The following is an 18,207-nucleotide window of genomic DNA, read 5'->3' on the forward strand; positions in this document are numbered from 1 at the left end:
AACGCCACGAACCTTCTCGCTGAAACTTGCCTTTTCACCCACCTCTCCCAGACGGACAACATGCTGCTGAGCGCTCCGCTTTCTGCCTTTCGCTTTGCCAGATCTGATCCGTCGCCTTCAAACTCGCTCTTGCTTTCACGCTCCTAGGCGCTAGTTTCTTCTTCCAGTCCACATCATACGTTACGCCCCTAGCCGGATGCGTGAACTTCTCTACGTTGTCTCCTTCGAGCCCCTCGCCGCTGATCTTCCTCCCTATTTCCTTATCGCCAATTACCAAGCGATGGTCAGAATGGGCCCGTGCCCTTTCCCTTCCCCGCTTAGCGCCTGCACCCTTCTCCCTAGCTTCTCTTCATCTTCTTCCACGATGACTACCTCACCCGCCGACCGCAACTTGGTGTTTTTCTTGACCTGCACAGATAGCCCTTCTCCCTCTTCCTTGATCTTGTCCATCGCTCTCTCGAGGGGGCGTGATGAACTCGCACGGCGCTAGGGGAGCGCCTTCTCTCGTACCTCTCCTCCTTCTAAACCAACTTCCCATCTCTGCGCGCATGCTCGCCGCTGCCGCCTCACCCTCCTCCGTATCCTCCAGCAACCGTATCAGTCTGCCGTCCACTCCGGACGACCCCAACACCTGACGAGTGACTTTCTCATCTCTCCTGTCAAACGCCTTCCGAGAAGGGACGAGGCGACTGTCGACGTGCCGGTCCTTTCGTCCAGCTCTCTGCGCTCTCAGGCTCGCTTGCCATATCGGCTGTCTGCTCCTTCTATCTTTCCCGAGTCCCGCTTGCTCGTCCGCCAGCAGTTCCTCGCGCTGCGCTCTCCATCTCGCCTTCGGTATCCTTGTCAGCCCCTCGGGTACATGGCCGGTTAGGGCACTCGTCGTCTTGTTCTTGCAGTCGGATGCGCTTGCTTTCTTGTGTCTTGTCACTGGCTCTTGGGGTGCTAGGCAGCTCTGCTTGGCCCTGAGGGGCACGGGATGTGGCGCCCCCTTCACTCTGCCCTTGGCCCGCCTGGCTGTGCGCTGGCTCAGCCGGGAGGGGACTCAGGCTTGGGCGGCATGGCCGCGCTTCCCTGGCAAGGCATGAGACAGGGATGACGTTCTTCGATTGTCACAGGGAGAGACACATCGTTGCCGCAACTCCTCTGTCTGCACCAAATCTTGGACCAAGTGGCTGAAGGAAGCGGGAGAGGAAAGAGCCTGACGATTTGCTGACTTTCTTGCCACTCCTTCCAGGCACGTCTCATTTTTGGAGCTGAAGTTCTGAGTTTTGGCTGCGGACAAGCGCTTCAAAGGTTTGCTTCCGGCCGACTTGGCAGGGCTTGGCTGACTTTTTCTTTGCACAAGCCTGCTGCTCAAGCGACTGGCAAAGGCCTCCAGAGGTGCCAGTCCCCTTCTGAGGAATTTTGCTGGGAACGTTGAGATGAGCATGTAAACAATGGCTGCTCGCTCCAAAGGACTGTGTCATGCGTGGAGAAACTCCTTCGTGGAACCTCCTTTCACACAAGGAAAACGAGGCAGTTCCCTCCACACGAGCTCGAGAGCTGGAGGAAGGCCCTGTCTGGGCTTCCACATTGCTCTTCATTCCAGCTCCTGTCTCGTGGAAGCTCTGTGCTCTCAACTGAGCCCAAAAGATCTTCGGAGCCACGCTAAATGAGGAGGAGGAGGTCAGAGACCTGTTTAGCAAGCGGGCTGTTTACTCTGTCTGTTCTACAAGCCTGCACCAAAATCCTTGCAACTGGGGTCTCTCATTTGTTGGCTCGAACCGTTTGACTGTCGACCTTTTCTCCCGCTCTTTTATCTGAAGAACGCTGTGCAGTTTAGATGGTGAAGGACTGGCCCAGCATGCTCTTCTGGGGAAGAGGCCAGAAGGGAAGGCTGGTGGTGGTGGCGGCGGCGGCAAAAGGAGGGGGGTTGCAGTAAGACAGGGGCAGACAGCATCAGGCACCTAACCGCGCCGCCTCCGGGTGGGCTCGAACCACCATCCTTTCGGTTAACAGCCGAACGCGCTGACCCATTGCGCCACAGAGACACCTGCGGGCAGCTTGCGCCACCTCCGAGCACAGTGCTCGCCTTGCCGTCAGGCAATCGGTGCAGGAGAAGCACCAGGCTGCCCGCTGGGCCCCAGCCCCTGCGCTGAGCAGAGTGGCGCAGCGGGAGCGTGCTGGGCCCATAACCCAGAGGTCGATGGATCGAAACCATTCTCTGCTAGCCCTGCCTCTCGTGGCCTTTTGATTCAGGCTGAAGCCCACAGGCGGCCAAGACTCTTGCCCCAGCGCTGGGCACTGCAGGCGAGCAAACAGGACGCGGGAGTGACCCTCCTTCGTCTGCGTGAGCCACAAGAGGCTTTGAAGCCAGGTGGTCTCCTGCCAGAGGCTACTTTTGCTCAATGCCCTTGCCTCCTGAGGACTTGTGGGGTGTGCCCATTCTTCCATAGCAGCCCCTAGAATGGAGGCGGAGGGAGCACACGGCTCTCAGCCTCAGCGTGGTGCGCAAGGAACGTGCATCTCTCTCGACGTGTCCTTGCTTTACGTGCGTGTCGCTTGCCTAAGAAAGGTGGGAAGAAAGAGGAGGTTGACGGAAACCAGTGGACTCTGGCCATCCTGCGCATGGGCAATTGGAAAGAGAAGGTCTGATGGGACGCGCGTGGAAGCCCAGGGGGCGGCCTGTGACCGGCGGGACACAGCTTGTCAAGCACTGCCCGAGGCCCTGAAGTGGTGTGGCTGCTTGCCCACAAGTCAAGCGCACCCGTGAGAGATGAAGGCCTCCCGTATCCGTCTCCGTCTCCGTCTCCGTCTCCTCAAGCGTCGTGAAGCAAGAGAGCTGCCTCATCCCCTTTTCCCACGCAGAAGGGGGAGCGGCTGCACAGGGAGTGCACCAAGGAGGGAGGCTCTGGGAGCTCGAGGCCAGAAAGGGGAAGCACAGGCCCTCTTTCTGCCCATTTTCCATCAGGGCTCCTTTGGCATGCCAAGGGCACGCCACCATCGGCTCGATTGGTGGGCTCTTTCGCCCCGCCTCTCCAATGCCATTCATTTGCGTGCCATTGGTCCTGACACGTGCCCGTGATGGCCTGCTGGAAAGTCAAGGGCTGATGTGCGAGAGGTCGCAGCCTCCTGGCTCCCTGGCCGGCCCGAAGCATCACTGGTTGCCGGCTCTCTTTTCCTGCCCAGAAAGGTGGGCGGGCCCCTGCTGAGGGAACACACCAGGGAGGCTCTTGCCATCGTCCTCATCAACCATGGGCTCAGCGCCCGTTGGTGTCCAATGCCCGTCTCACTAGCGCCTTCCATCTTTCCCTCTCGAGCGTGGAGCGCCCTGCTTGCTGTAGACGAGCTCCGTGCCAAGCTGATCCATCGGCTCCCTGTTCTCTCTGGGCTCTGCCTCTCCTGTTCGAACCCACCGTTATGCCCAATACCGGGCTCTCCATTTTTCAAGTCGTCCTTCCTCTGGCAAATAAGCCCGGAGACCTGGAACTTCCACTGGGGGAACCTTCTGGAGCAGATTCCCTTTGGGCTGAATCTTCCCATACAATTCCTCCTTGGTGACCTTCTCCGCCCAGCCTATTCTCAGCATCCTGCTCCAACAACTCCTCTCCAACGCCACGAACCTTCTCGCTGAAACTTGCCTTTTCACCCACCTCTCCCAGACGGACAACATGCTGCTGAGCGCTCCGCTTTCTGCCTTTCGCTTTGCCAGATCTGATCCGTCGCCTTCAAACTCGCTCTTGCTTTCACGCTCCTAGGCGCTAGTTTCTTCTTCCAGTCCACATCATACGTTACGCCCCTAGCCGGATGCGTGAACTTCTCTACGTTGTCTCCTTCGAGCCCCTCGCCGCTGATCTTCCTCCCTATTTCCTTATCGCCAATTACCAAGCGATGGTCAGAATGGGCCCGTGCCCTTTCCCTTCCCCGCTTAGCGCCTGCACCCTTCTCCCTAGCTTCTCTTCATCTTCTTCCACGATGACTACCTCACCCGCCGACCGCAACTTGGTGTTTTTCTTGACCTGCACAGATAGCCCTTCTCCCTCTTCCTTGATCTTGTCCATCGCTCTCTCGAGGGGGCGTGATGAACTCGCACGGCGCTAGGGGAGCGCCTTCTCTCGTACCTCTCCTCCTTCTAAACCAACTTCCCATCTCTGCGCGCATGCTCGCCGCTGCCGCCTCACCCTCCTCCGTATCCTCCAGCAACCGTATCAGTCTGCCGTCCACTCCGGACGACCCCAACACCTGACGAGTGACTTTCTCATCTCTCCTGTCAAACGCCTTCCGAGAAGGGACGAGGCGACTGTCGACGTGCCGGTCCTTTCGTCCAGCTCTCTGCGCTCTCAGGCTCGCTTGCCATATCGGCTGTCTGCTCCTTCTATCTTTCCCGAGTCCCGCTTGCTCGTCCGCCAGCAGTTCCTCGCGCTGCGCTCTCCATCTCGCCTTCGGTATCCTTGTCAGCCCCTCGGGTACATGGCCGGTTAGGGCACTCGTCGTCTTGTTCTTGCAGTCGGATGCGCTTGCTTTCTTGTGTCTTGTCACTGGCTCTTGGGGTGCTAGGCAGCTCTGCTTGGCCCTGAGGGGCACGGGATGTGGCGCCCCCTTCACTCTGCCCTTGGCCCGCCTGGCTGTGCGCTGGCTCAGCCGGGAGGGGACTCAGGCTTGGGCGGCATGGCCGCGCTTCCCTGGCAAGGCATGAGACAGGGATGACGTTCTTCGATTGTCACAGGGAGAGACACATCGTTGCCGCAACTCCTCTGTCTGCACCAAATCTTGGACCAAGTGGCTGAAGGAAGCGGGAGAGGAAAGAGCCTGACGATTTGCTGACTTTCTTGCCACTCCTTCCAGGCACGTCTCATTTTTGGAGCTGAAGTTCTGAGTTTTGGCTGCGGACAAGCGCTTCAAAGGTTTGCTTCCGGCCGACTTGGCAGGGCTTGGCTGACTTTTTCTTTGCACAAGCCTGCTGCTCAAGCGACTGGCAAAGGCCTCCAGAGGTGCCAGTCCCCTTCTGAGGAATTTTGCTGGGAACGTTGAGATGAGCATGTAAACAATGGCTGCTCGCTCCAAAGGACTGTGTCATGCGTGGAGAAACTCCTTCGTGGAACCTCCTTTCACACAAGGAAAACGAGGCAGTTCCCTCCACACGAGCTCGAGAGCTGGAGGAAGGCCCTGTCTGGGCTTCCACATTGCTCTTCATTCCAGCTCCTGTCTCGTGGAAGCTCTGTGCTCTCAACTGAGCCCAAAAGATCTTCGGAGCCACGCTAAATGAGGAGGAGGAGGTCAGAGACCTGTTTAGCAAGCGGGCTGTTTACTCTGTCTGTTCTACAAGCCTGCACCAAAATCCTTGCAACTGGGGTCTCTCATTTGTTGGCTCGAACCGTTTGACTGTCGACCTTTTCTCCCGCTCTTTTATCTGAAGAACGCTGTGCAGTTTAGATGGTGAAGGACTGGCCCAGCATGCTCTTCTGGGGAAGAGGCCAGAAGGGAAGGCTGGTGGTGGTGGCGGCAAAAGGAGGGGGGTTGCAGTAAGACAGGGGCAGACAGCATCAGGCACCTAACCGCGCCGCCTCCGGGTGGGCTCGAACCACCATCCTTTCGGTTAACAGCCGAACGCGCTGACCCATTGCGCCACAGAGACACCTGCGGGCAGCTTGCGCCACCTCCGAGCACAGTGCTCGCCTTGCCGTCAGGCAATCGGTGCAGGAGAAGCACCAGGCTGCCCGCTGGGCCCCAGCCCCTGCGCTGAGCAGAGTGGCGCAGCGGGAGCGTGCTGGGCCCATAACCCAGAGGTCGATGGATCGAAACCATTCTCTGCTAGCCCTGCCTCTCGTGGCCTTTTGATTCAGGCTGAAGCCCACAGGCGGCCAAGACTCTTGCCCCAGCGCTGGGCACTGCAGGCGAGCAAACAGGACGCGGGAGTGACCCTCCTTCGTCTGCGTGAGCCACAAGAGGCTTTGAAGCCAGGTGGTCTCCTGCCAGAGGCTACTTTTGCTCAATGCCCTTGCCTCCTGAGGACTTGTGGGGTGTGCCCATTCTTCCATAGCAGCCCCTAGAATGGAGGCGGAGGGAGCACACGGCTCTCAGCCTCAGCGTGGTGCGCAAGGAACGTGCATCTCTCTCGACGTGTCCTTGCTTTACGTGCGTGTCGCTTGCCTAAGAAAGGTGGGAAGAAAGAGGAGGTTGACGGAAACCAGTGGACTCTGGCCATCCTGCGCATGGGCAATTGGAAAGAGAAGGTCTGATGGGACGCGCGTGGAAGCCCAGGGGGCGGCCTGTGACCGGCGGGACACAGCTTGTCAAGCACTGCCCGAGGCCCTGAAGTGGTGTGGCTGCTTGCCCACAAGTCAAGCGCACCCGTGAGAGATGAAGGCCTCCCGTCTCCGTCTCCGTCTCCGTCTCCTCAAGCGTCGTGAAGCAAGAGAGCTGCCTCATCCCCTTTTCCCACGCAGAAGGGGGAGCGGCTGCACAGGGAGTGCACCAAGGAGGGAGGCTCTGGGAGCTCGAGGCCAGAAAGGGGAAGCACAGGCCCTCTTTCTGCCCATTTTCCATCAGGGCTCCTTTGGCATGCCAAGGGCACGCCACCATCGGCTCGATTGGTGGGCTCTTTCGCCCCGCCTCTCCAATGCCATTCATTTGCGTGCCATTGGTCCTGACACGTGCCCGTGATGGCCTGCTGGAAAGTCAAGGGCTGATGTGCGAGAGGTCGCAGCCTCCTGGCTCCCTGGCCGGCCCGAAGCATCACTGGTTGCCGGCTCTCTTTTCCTGCCCAGAAAGGTGGGCGGGCCCCTGCTGAGGGAACACACCAGGGAGGCTCTTGCCATCGTCCTCATCAACCATGGGCTCAGCGCCCGTTGGTGTCCAATGCCCGTCTCACTAGCGCCTTCCATCTTTCCCTCTCGAGCGTGGAGCGCCCTGCTTGCTGTAGACGAGCTCCGTGCCAAGCTGATCCATCGGCTCCCTGTTCTCTCTGGGCTCTGCCTCTCCTGTTCGAACCCACCGTTATGCCCAATACCGGGCTCTCCATTTTTCAAGTCGTCCTTCCTCTGGCAAATAAGCCCGGAGACCTGGAACTTCCACTGGGGGAACCTTCTGGAGCAGATTCCCTTTGGGCTGAATCTTCCCATACAATTCCTCCTTGGTGACCTTCTCCGCCCAGCCTATTCTCAGCATCCTGCTCCAACAACTCCTCTCCAACGCCACGAACCTTCTCGCTGAAACTTGCCTTTTCACCCACCTCTCCCAGACGGACAACATGCTGCTGAGCGCTCCGCTTTCTGCCTTTCGCTTTGCCAGATCTGATCCGTCGCCTTCAAACTCGCTCTTGCTTTCACGCTCCTAGGCGCTAGTTTCTTCTTCCAGTCCACATCATACGTTACGCCCCTAGCCGGATGCGTGAACTTCTCTACGTTGTCTCCTTCGAGCCCCTCGCCGCTGATCTTCCTCCCTATTTCCTTATCGCCAATTACCAAGCGATGGTCAGAATGGGCCCGTGCCCTTTCCCTTCCCCGCTTAGCGCCTGCACCCTTCTCCCTAGCTTCTCTTCATCTTCTTCCACGATGACTACCTCACCCGCCGACCGCAACTTGGTGTTTTTCTTGACCTGCACAGATAGCCCTTCTCCCTCTTCCTTGATCTTGTCCATCGCTCTCTCGAGGGGGCGTGATGAACTCGCACGGCGCTAGGGGAGCGCCTTCTCTCGTACCTCTCCTCCTTCTAAACCAACTTCCCATCTCTGCGCGCATGCTCGCCGCTGCCGCCTCACCCTCCTCCGTATCCTCCAGCAACCGTATCAGTCTGCCGTCCACTCCGGACGACCCCATCACCTGACGAGTGACTTTCTCATCTCTCCTGTCAAACGCCTTCCGAGAAGGGACGAGGCGACTGTCGACGTGCCGGTCCTTTCGTCCAGCTCTCTGCGCTCTCAGGCTCGCTTGCCATATCGGCTGTCTGCTCCTTCTATCTTTCCCGAGTCCCGCTTGCTCGTCCGCCAGCAGTTCCTCGCGCTGCGCTCTCCATCTCGCCTTCGGTATCCTTGTCAGCCCCTCGGGTACATGGCCGGTTAGGGCACTCGTCGTCTTGTTCTTGCAGTCGGATGCGCTTGCTTTCTTGTGTCTTGTCACTGGCTCTTGGGGTGCTAGGCAGCTCTGCTTGGCCCTGAGGGGCACGGGATGTGGCGCCCCCTTCACTCTGCCCTTGGCCCGCCTGGCTGTGCGCTGGCTCAGCCGGGAGGGGACTCAGGCTTGGGCGGCATGGCCGCGCTTCCCTGGCAAGGCATGAGACAGGGATGACGTTCTTCGATTGTCACAGGGAGAGACACATCGTTGCCGCAACTCCTCTGTCTGCACCAAATCTTGGACCAAGTGGCTGAAGGAAGCGGGAGAGGAAAGAGCCTGACGATTTGCTGACTTTCTTGCCACTCCTTCCAGGCACGTCTCATTTTTGGAGCTGAAGTTCTGAGTTTTGGCTGCGGACAAGCGCTTCAAAGGTTTGCTTCCGGCCGACTTGGCAGGGCTTGGCTGACTTTTTCTTTGCACAAGCCTGCTGCTCAAGCGACTGGCAAAGGCCTCCAGAGGTGCCAGTCCCCTTCTGAGGAATTTTGCTGGGAACGTTGAGATGAGCATGTAAACAATGGCTGCTCGCTCCAAAGGACTGTGTCATGCGTGGAGAAACTCCTTCGTGGAACCTCCTTTCACACAAGGAAAACGAGGCAGTTCCCTCCACACGAGCTCGAGAGCTGGAGGAAGGCCCTGTCTGGGCTTCCACATTGCTCTTCATTCCAGCTCCTGTCTCGTGGAAGCTCTGTGCTCTCAACTGAGCCCAAAAGATCTTCGGAGCCACGCTAAATGAGGAGGAGGAGGTCAGAGACCTGTTTAGCAAGCGGGCTGTTTACTCTGTCTGTTCTACAAGCCTGCACCAAAATCCTTGCAACTGGGGTCTCTCATTTGTTGGCTCGAACCGTTTGACTGTCGACCTTTTCTCCCGCTCTTTTATCTGAAGAACGCTGTGCAGTTTAGATGGTGAAGGACTGGCCCAGCATGCTCTTCTGGGGAAGAGGCCAGAAGGGAAGGCTGGTGGTGGTGGTGGCGGCGGCGGCAAAAGGAGGGGGGTTGCAGTAAGACAGGGGCAGACAGCATCAGGCACCTAACCGCGCCGCCTCCGGGTGGGCTCGAACCACCATCCTTTCGGTTAACAGCCGAACGCGCTGACCCATTGCGCCACAGAGACACCTGCGGGCAGCTTGCGCCACCTCCGAGCACAGTGCTCGCCTTGCCGTCAGGCAATCGGTGCAGGAGAAGCACCAGGCTGCCCGCTGGGCCCCAGCCCCTGCGCTGAGCAGAGTGGCGCAGCGGGAGCGTGCTGGGCCCATAACCCAGAGGTCGATGGATCGAAACCATTCTCTGCTAGCCCTGCCTCTCGTGGCCTTTTGATTCAGGCTGAAGCCCACAGGCGGCCAAGACTCTTGCCCCAGCGCTGGGCACTGCAGGCGAGCAAACAGGACGCGGGAGTGACCCTCCTTCGTCTGCGTGAGCCACAAGAGGCTTTGAAGCCAGGTGGTCTCCTGCCAGAGGCTACTTTTGCTCAATGCCCTTGCCTCCTGAGGACTTGTGGGGTGTGCCCATTCTTCCATAGCAGCCCCTAGAATGGAGGCGGAGGGAGCACACGGCTCTCAGCCTCAGCGTGGTGCGCAAGGAACGTGCATCTCTCTCGACGTGTCCTTGCTTTACGTGCGTGTCGCTTGCCTAAGAAAGGTGGGAAGAAAGAGGAGGTTGACGGAAACCAGTGGACTCTGGCCATCCTGCGCATGGGCAATTGGAAAGAGAAGGTCTGATGGGACGCGCGTGGAAGCCCAGGGGGCGGCCTGTGACCGGCGGGACACAGCTTGTCAAGCACTGCCCGAGGCCCTGAAGTGGTGTGGCTGCTTGCCCACAAGTCAAGCGCACCCGTGAGAGATGAAGGCCTCCCGTATCCGTCTCCGTCTCCGTCTCCGTCTCCTCAAGCGTCGTGAAGCAAGAGAGCTGCCTCATCCCCTTTTCCCACGCAGAAGGGGGAGCGGCTGCACAGGGAGTGCACCAAGGAGGGAGGCTCTGGGAGCTCGAGGCCAGAAAGGGGAAGCACAGGCCCTCTTTCTGCCCATTTTCCATCAGGGCTCCTTTGGCATGCCAAGGGCACGCCACCATCGGCTCGATTGGTGGGCTCTTTCGCCCCGCCTCTCCAATGCCATTCATTTGCGTGCCATTGGTCCTGACACGTGCCCGTGATGGCCTGCTGGAAAGTCAAGGGCTGATGTGCGAGAGGTCGCAGCCTCCTGGCTCCCTGGCCGGCCCGAAGCATCACTGGTTGCCGGCTCTCTTTTCCTGCCCAGAAAGGTGGGCGGGCCCCTGCTGAGGGAACACACCAGGGAGGCTCTTGCCATCGTCCTCATCAACCATGGGCTCAGCGCCCGTTGGTGTCCAATGCCCGTCTCACTAGCGCCTTCCATCTTTCCCTCTCGAGCGTGGAGCGCCCTGCTTGCTGTAGACGAGCTCCGTGCCAAGCTGATCCATCGGCTCCCTGTTCTCTCTGGGCTCTGCCTCTCCTGTTCGAACCCACCGTTATGCCCAATACCGGGCTCTCCATTTTTCAAGTCGTCCTTCCTCTGGCAAATAAGCCCGGAGACCTGGAACTTCCACTGGGGGAACCTTCTGGAGCAGATTCCCTTTGGGCTGAATCTTCCCATACAATTCCTCCTTGGTGACCTTCTCCGCCCAGCCTATTCTCAGCATCCTGCTCCAACAACTCCTCTCCAACGCCACGAACCTTCTCGCTGAAACTTGCCTTTTCACCCACCTCTCCCAGACGGACAACATGCTGCTGAGCGCTCCGCTTTCTGCCTTTCGCTTTGCCAGATCTGATCCGTCGCCTTCAAACTCGCTCTTGCTTTCACGCTCCTAGGCGCTAGTTTCTTCTTCCAGTCCACATCATACGTTACGCCCCTAGCCGGATGCGTGAACTTCTCTACGTTGTCTCCTTCGAGCCCCTCGCCGCTGATCTTCCTCCCTATTTCCTTATCGCCAATTACCAAGCGATGGTCAGAATGGGCCCGTGCCCTTTCCCTTCCCCGCTTAGCGCCTGCACCCTTCTCCCTAGCTTCTCTTCATCTTCTTCCACGATGACTACCTCACCCGCCGACCGCAACTTGGTGTTTTTCTTGACCTGCACAGATAGCCCTTCTCCCTCTTCCTTGATCTTGTCCATCGCTCTCTCGAGGGGGCGTGATGAACTCGCACGGCGCTAGGGGAGCGCCTTCTCTCGTACCTCTCCTCCTTCTAAACCAACTTCCCATCTCTGCGCGCATGCTCGCCGCTGCCGCCTCACCCTCCTCCGTATCCTCCAGCAACCGTATCAGTCTGCCGTCCACTCCGGACGACCCCATCACCTGACGAGTGACTTTCTCATCTCTCCTGTCAAACGCCTTCCGAGAAGGGACGAGGCGACTGTCGACGTGCCGGTCCTTTCGTCCAGCTCTCTGCGCTCTCAGGCTCGCTTGCCATATCGGCTGTCTGCTCCTTCTATCTTTCCCGAGTCCCGCTTGCTCGTCCGCCAGCAGTTCCTCGCGCTGCGCTCTCCATCTCGCCTTCGGTATCCTTGTCAGCCCCTCGGGTACATGGCCGGTTAGGGCACTCGTCGTCTTGTTCTTGCAGTCGGATGCGCTTGCTTTCTTGTGTCTTGTCACTGGCTCTTGGGGTGCTAGGCAGCTCTGCTTGGCCCTGAGGGGCACGGGATGTGGCGCCCCCTTCACTCTGCCCTTGGCCCGCCTGGCTGTGCGCTGGCTCAGCCGGGAGGGGACTCAGGCTTGGGCGGCATGGCCGCGCTTCCCTGGCAAGGCATGAGACAGGGATGACGTTCTTCGATTGTCACAGGGAGAGACACATCGTTGCCGCAACTCCTCTGTCTGCACCAAATCTTGGACCAAGTGGCTGAAGGAAGCGGGAGAGGAAAGAGCCTGACGATTTGCTGACTTTCTTGCCACTCCTTCCAGGCACGTCTCATTTTTGGAGCTGAAGTTCTGAGTTTTGGCTGCGGACAAGCGCTTCAAAGGTTTGCTTCCGGCCGACTTGGCAGGGCTTGGCTGACTTTTTCTTTGCACAAGCCTGCTGCTCAAGCGACTGGCAAAGGCCTCCAGAGGTGCCAGTCCCCTTCTGAGGAATTTTGCTGGGAACGTTGAGATGAGCATGTAAACAATGGCTGCTCGCTCCAAAGGACTGTGTCATGCGTGGAGAAACTCCTTCGTGGAACCTCCTTTCACACAAGGAAAACGAGGCAGTTCCCTCCACACGAGCTCGAGAGCTGGAGGAAGGCCCTGTCTGGGCTTCCACATTGCTCTTCATTCCAGCTCCTGTCTCGTGGAAGCTCTGTGCTCTCAACTGAGCCCAAAAGATCTTCGGAGCCACGCTAAATGAGGAGGAGGAGGTCAGAGACCTGTTTAGCAAGCGGGCTGTTTACTCTGTCTGTTCTACAAGCCTGCACCAAAATCCTTGCAACTGGGGTCTCTCATTTGTTGGCTCGAACCGTTTGACTGTCGACCTTTTCTCCCGCTCTTTTATCTGAAGAACGCTGTGCAGTTTAGATGGTGAAGGACTGGCCCAGCATGCTCTTCTGGGGAAGAGGCCAGAAGGGAAGGCTGGTGGTGGTGGTGGCGGCGGCGGCAAAAGGAGGGGGGTTGCAGTAAGACAGGGGCAGACAGCATCAGGCACCTAACCGCGCCGCCTCCGGGTGGGCTCGAACCACCATCCTTTCGGTTAACAGCCGAACGCGCTGACCCATTGCGCCACAGAGACACCTGCGGGCAGCTTGCGCCACCTCCGAGCACAGTGCTCGCCTTGCCGTCAGGCAATCGGTGCAGGAGAAGCACCAGGCTGCCCGCTGGGCCCCAGCCCCTGCGCTGAGCAGAGTGGCGCAGCGGGAGCGTGCTGGGCCCATAACCCAGAGGTCGATGGATCGAAACCATTCTCTGCTAGCCCTGCCTCTCGTGGCCTTTTGATTCAGGCTGAAGCCCACAGGCGGCCAAGACTCTTGCCCCAGCGCTGGGCACTGCAGGCGAGCAAACAGGACGCGGGAGTGACCCTCCTTCGTCTGCGTGAGCCACAAGAGGCTTTGAAGCCAGGTGGTCTCCTGCCAGAGGCTACTTTTGCTCAATGCCCTTGCCTCCTGAGGACTTGTGGGGTGTGCCCATTCTTCCATAGCAGCCCCTAGAATGGAGGCGGAGGGAGCACACGGCTCTCAGCCTCAGCGTGGTGCGCAAGGAACGTGCATCTCTCTCGACGTGTCCTTGCTTTACGTGCGTGTCGCTTGCCTAAGAAAGGTGGGAAGAAAGAGGAGGTTGACGGAAACCAGTGGACTCTGGCCATCCTGCGCATGGGCAATTGGAAAGAGAAGGTCTGATGGGACGCGCGTGGAAGCCCAGGGGGCGGCCTGTGACCGGCGGGACACAGCTTGTCAAGCACTGCCCGAGGCCCTGAAGTGGTGTGGCTGCTTGCCCACAAGTCAAGCGCACCCGTGAGAGATGAAGGCCTCCCGTCTCCGTCTCCGTCTCCGTCTCCTCAAGCGTCGTGAAGCAAGAGAGCTGCCTCATCCCCTTTTCCCACGCAGAAGGGGGAGCGGCTGCACAGGGAGTGCACCAAGGAGGGAGGCTCTGGGAGCTCGAGGCCAGAAAGGGGAAGCACAGGCCCTCTTTCTGCCCATTTTCCATCAGGGCTCCTTTGGCATGCCAAGGGCACGCCACCATCGGCTCGATTGGTGGGCTCTTTCGCCCCGCCTCTCCAATGCCATTCATTTGCGTGCCATTGGTCCTGACACGTGCCCGTGATGGCCTGCTGGAAAGTCAAGGGCTGATGTGCGAGAGGTCGCAGCCTCCTGGCTCCCTGGCCGGCCCGAAGCATCACTGGTTGCCGGCTCTCTTTTCCTGCCCAGAAAGGTGGGCGGGCCCCTGCTGAGGGAACACACCAGGGAGGCTCTTGCCATCGTCCTCATCAACCATGGGCTCAGCGCCCGTTGGTGTCCAATGCCCGTCTCACTAGCGCCTTCCATCTTTCCCTCTCGAGCGTGGAGCGCCCTGCTTGCTGTAGACGAGCTCCGTGCCAAGCTGATCCATCGGCTCCCTGTTCTCTCTGGGCTCTGCCTCTCCTGTTCGAACCCACCGTTATGCCCAATACCGGGCTCTCCATTTTTCAAGTCGTCCTTCCTCTGGCAAATAAGCCCGGAGACCTGGAACTTCCACTGGGGGAACCTTCTGGAGCAGATTCCCTTTGGGCTGAATCTTCCCATACAATTCCTCCTTGGTGACCTTCTCCGCCCAGCCTATTCTCAGCATCCTGCTCCAACAACTCCTCTCCAACGCCACGAACCTTCTCGCTGAAACTTGCCTTTTCACCCACCTCTCCCAGACGGACAACATGCTGCTGAGCGCTCCGCTTTCTGCCTTTCGCTTTGCCAGATCTGATCCGTCGCCTTCAAACTCGCTCTTGCTTTCACGCTCCTAGGCGCTAGTTTCTTCTTCCAGTCCACATCATACGTTACGCCCCTAGCCGGATGCGTGAACTTCTCTACGTTGTCTCCTTCGAGCCCCTCGCCGCTGATCTTCCTCCCTATTTCCTTATCGCCAATTACCAAGCGATGGTCAGAATGGGCCCGTGCCCTTTCCCTTCCCCGCTTAGCGCCTGCACCCTTCTCCCTAGCTTCTCTTCATCTTCTTCCACGATGACTACCTCACCCGCCGACCGCAACTTGGTGTTTTTCTTGACCTGCACAGATAGCCCTTCTCCCTCTTCCTTGATCTTGTCCATCGCTCTCTCGAGGGGGCGTGATGAACTCGCACGGCGCTAGGGGAGCGCCTTCTCTCGTACCTCTCCTCCTTCTAAACCAACTTCCCATCTCTGCGCGCATGCTCGCCGCTGCCGCCTCACCCTCCTCCGTATCCTCCAGCAACCGTATCAGTCTGCCGTCCACTCCGGACGACCCCATCACCTGACGAGTGACTTTCTCATCTCTCCTGTCAAACGCCTTCCGAGAAGGGACGAGGCGACTGTCGACGTGCCGGTCCTTTCGTCCAGCTCTCTGCGCTCTCAGGCTCGCTTGCCATATCGGCTGTCTGCTCCTTCTATCTTTCCCGAGTCCCGCTTGCTCGTCCGCCAGCAGTTCCTCGCGCTGCGCTCTCCATCTCGCCTTCGGTATCCTTGTCAGCCCCTCGGGTACATGGCCGGTTAGGGCACTCGTCGTCTTGTTCTTGCAGTCGGATGCGCTTGCTTTCTTGTGTCTTGTCACTGGCTCTTGGGGTGCTAGGCAGCTCTGCTTGGCCCTGAGGGGCACGGGATGTGGCGCCCCCTTCACTCTGCCCTTGGCCCGCCTGGCTGTGCGCTGGCTCAGCCGGGAGGGGACTCAGGCTTGGGCGGCATGGCCGCGCTTCCCTGGCAAGGCATGAGACAGGGATGACGTTCTTCGATTGTCACAGGGAGAGACACATCGTTGCCGCAACTCCTCTGTCTGCACCAAATCTTGGACCAAGTGGCTGAAGGAAGCGGGAGAGGAAAGAGCCTGACGATTTGCTGACTTTCTTGCCACTCCTTCCAGGCACGTCTCATTTTTGGAGCTGAAGTTCTGAGTTTTGGCTGCGGACAAGCGCTTCAAAGGTTTGCTTCCGGCCGACTTGGCAGGGCTTGGCTGACTTTTTCTTTGCACAAGCCTGCTGCTCAAGCGACTGGCAAAGGCCTCCAGAGGTGCCAGTCCCCTTCTGAGGAATTTTGCTGGGAACGTTGAGATGAGCATGTAAACAATGGCTGCTCGCTCCAAAGGACTGTGTCATGCGTGGAGAAACTCCTTCGTGGAACCTCCTTTCACACAAGGAAAACGAGGCAGTTCCCTCCACACGAGCTCGAGAGCTGGAGGAAGGCCCTGTCTGGGCTTCCACATTGCTCTTCATTCCAGCTCCTGTCTCGTGGAAGCTCTGTGCTCTCAACTGAGCCCAAAAGATCTTCGGAGCCACGCTAAATGAGGAGGAGGAGGTCAGAGACCTGTTTAGCAAGCGGGCTGTTTACTCTGTCTGTTCTACAAGCCTGCACCAAAATCCTTGCAACTGGGGTCTCTCATTTGTTGGCTCGAACCGTTTGACTGTCGACCTTTTCTCCCGCTCTTTTATCTGAAGAACGCTGTGCAGTTTAGATGGTGAAGGACTGGCCCAGCATGCTCTTCTGGGGAAGAGGCCAGAAGGGAAGGCTGGTGGTGGTGGCGGCGGCGGCAAAAGGAGGGGGGTTGCAGTAAGACAGGGGCAGACAGCATCAGGCACCTAACCGCGCCGCCTCCGGGTGGGCTCGAACCACCATCCTTTCGGTTAACAGCCGAACGCGCTGACCCATTGCGCCACAGAGACACCTGCGGGCAGCTTGCGCCACCTCCGAGCACAGTGCTCGCCTTGCCGTCAGGCAATCGGTGCAGGAGAAGCACCAGGCTGCCCGCTGGGCCCCAGCCCCTGCGCTGAGCAGAGTGGCGCAGCGGGAGCGTGCTGGGCCCATAACCCAGAGGTCGATGGATCGAAACCATTCTCTGCTAGCCCTGCCTCTCGTGGCCTTTTGATTCAGGCTGAAGCCCACAGGCGGCCAAGACTCTTGCCCCAGCGCTGGGCACTGCAGGCGAGCAAACAGGACGCGGGAGTGACCCTCCTTCGTCTGCGTGAGCCACAAGAGGCTTTGAAGCCAGGTGGTCTCCTGCCAGAGGCTACTTTTGCTCAATGCCCTTGCCTCCTGAGGACTTGTGGGGTGTGCCCATTCTTCCATAGCAGCCCCTAGAATGGAGGCGGAGGGAGCACACGGCTCTCAGCCTCAGCGTGGTGCGCAAGGAACGTGCATCTCTCTCGACGTGTCCTTGCTTTACGTGCGTGTCGCTTGCCTAAGAAAGGTGGGAAGAAAGAGGAGGTTGACGGAAACCAGTGGACTCTGGCCATCCTGCGCATGGGCAATTGGAAAGAGAAGGTCTGATGGGACGCGCGTGGAAGCCCAGGGGGCGGCCTGTGACCGGCGGGACACAGCTTGTCAAGCACTGCCCGAGGCCCTGAAGTGGTGTGGCTGCTTGCCCACAAGTCAAGCGCACCCGTGAGAGATGAAGGCCTCCCGTATCCGTCTCCGTCTCCGTCTCCGTCTCCTCAAGCGTCGTGAAGCAAGAGAGCTGCCTCATCCCCTTTTCCCACGCAGAAGGGGGAGCGGCTGCACAGGGAGTGCACCAAGGAGGGAGGCTCTGGGAGCTCGAGGCCAGAAAGGGGAAGCACAGGCCCTCTTTCTGCCCATTTTCCATCAGGGCTCCTTTGGCATGCCAAGGGCACGCCACCATCGGCTCGATTGGTGGGCTCTTTCGCCCCGCCTCTCCAATGCCATTCATTTGCGTGCCATTGGTCCTGACACGTGCCCGTGATGGCCTGCTGGAAAGTCAAGGGCTGATGTGCGAGAGGTCGCAGCCTCCTGGCTCCCTGGCCGGCCCGAAGCATCACTGGTTGCCGGCTCTCTTTTCCTGCCCAGAAAGGTGGGCGGGCCCCTGCTGAGGGAACACACCAGGGAGGCTCTTGCCATCGTCCTCATCAACCATGGGCTCAGCGCCCGTTGGTGTCCAATGCCCGTCTCACTAGCGCCTTCCATCTTTCCCTCTCGAGCGTGGAGCGCCCTGCTTGCTGTAGACGAGCTCCGTGCCAAGCTGATCCATCGGCTCCCTGTTCTCTCTGGGCTCTGCCTCTCCTGTTCGAACCCACCGTTATGCCCAATACCGGGCTCTCCATTTTTCAAGTCGTCCTTCCTCTGGCAAATAAGCCCGGAGACCTGGAACTTCCACTGGGGGAACCTTCTGGAGCAGATTCCCTTTGGGCTGAATCTTCCCATACAATTCCTCCTTGGTGACCTTCTCCGCCCAGCCTATTCTCAGCATCCTGCTCCAACAACTCCTCTCCAACGCCACGAACCTTCTCGCTGAAACTTGCCTTTTCACCCACCTCTCCCAGACGGACAACATGCTGCTGAGCGCTCCGCTTTCTGCCTTTCGCTTTGCCAGATCTGATCCGTCGCCTTCAAACTCGCTCTTGCTTTCACGCTCCTAGGCGCTAGTTTCTTCTTCCAGTCCACATCATACGTTACGCCCCTAGCCGGATGCGTGAACTTCTCTACGTTGTCTCCTTCGAGCCCCTCGCCGCTGATCTTCCTCCCTATTTCCTTATCGCCA

The 18,207-nt window shown here is 58.9% G+C and overlaps 10 non-coding genes across 10 annotated transcripts; 5 read left to right on the plus strand and 5 right to left on the minus strand.

Annotated features, from left to right (window-relative positions):
* Positions 1 to 1,956: 1,956 nt before the first annotated feature.
* TRNAN-GUU (transfer RNA asparagine (anticodon GUU)) lies at positions 1,957 to 2,030 on the minus strand. The gene has a single exon. It is a non-coding gene; the product is annotated as a tRNA-Asn (tRNA).
* Positions 2,031 to 2,137: 107 nt separating this feature from the next.
* Positions 2,138 to 2,209, plus strand: TRNAM-CAU (transfer RNA methionine (anticodon CAU)). The gene has a single exon. It is a non-coding gene; the product is annotated as a tRNA-Met (tRNA).
* A 3,331-nt stretch (positions 2,210 to 5,540) lies between these two features.
* TRNAN-GUU (transfer RNA asparagine (anticodon GUU)) lies at positions 5,541 to 5,614 on the minus strand. The gene has a single exon. It is a non-coding gene; the product is annotated as a tRNA-Asn (tRNA).
* Positions 5,615 to 5,721: 107 nt separating this feature from the next.
* On the plus strand, positions 5,722 to 5,793 carry TRNAM-CAU (transfer RNA methionine (anticodon CAU)). The gene has a single exon. It is a non-coding gene; the product is annotated as a tRNA-Met (tRNA).
* A 3,334-nt stretch (positions 5,794 to 9,127) lies between these two features.
* On the minus strand, positions 9,128 to 9,201 carry TRNAN-GUU (transfer RNA asparagine (anticodon GUU)). The gene has a single exon. It is a non-coding gene; the product is annotated as a tRNA-Asn (tRNA).
* A 107-nt stretch (positions 9,202 to 9,308) lies between these two features.
* TRNAM-CAU (transfer RNA methionine (anticodon CAU)) lies at positions 9,309 to 9,380 on the plus strand. The gene has a single exon. It is a non-coding gene; the product is annotated as a tRNA-Met (tRNA).
* Positions 9,381 to 12,720: 3,340 nt separating this feature from the next.
* On the minus strand, positions 12,721 to 12,794 carry TRNAN-GUU (transfer RNA asparagine (anticodon GUU)). The gene has a single exon. It is a non-coding gene; the product is annotated as a tRNA-Asn (tRNA).
* Positions 12,795 to 12,901: 107 nt separating this feature from the next.
* On the plus strand, positions 12,902 to 12,973 carry TRNAM-CAU (transfer RNA methionine (anticodon CAU)). Its single transcript has one exon. It is a non-coding gene; the product is annotated as a tRNA-Met (tRNA).
* A 3,331-nt stretch (positions 12,974 to 16,304) lies between these two features.
* TRNAN-GUU (transfer RNA asparagine (anticodon GUU)) lies at positions 16,305 to 16,378 on the minus strand. The gene has a single exon. It is a non-coding gene; the product is annotated as a tRNA-Asn (tRNA).
* Positions 16,379 to 16,485: 107 nt separating this feature from the next.
* Positions 16,486 to 16,557, plus strand: TRNAM-CAU (transfer RNA methionine (anticodon CAU)). Its single transcript has one exon. It is a non-coding gene; the product is annotated as a tRNA-Met (tRNA).
* Positions 16,558 to 18,207: the final 1,650 nt, after the last annotated feature.

The sequence above is a fragment of the Carettochelys insculpta genome, chromosome 22 (genome assembly GCF_033958435.1).
Source record: "Carettochelys insculpta isolate YL-2023 chromosome 22, ASM3395843v1, whole genome shotgun sequence".
NCBI lineage: Eukaryota > Metazoa > Chordata > Testudines > Carettochelyidae > Carettochelys > Carettochelys insculpta.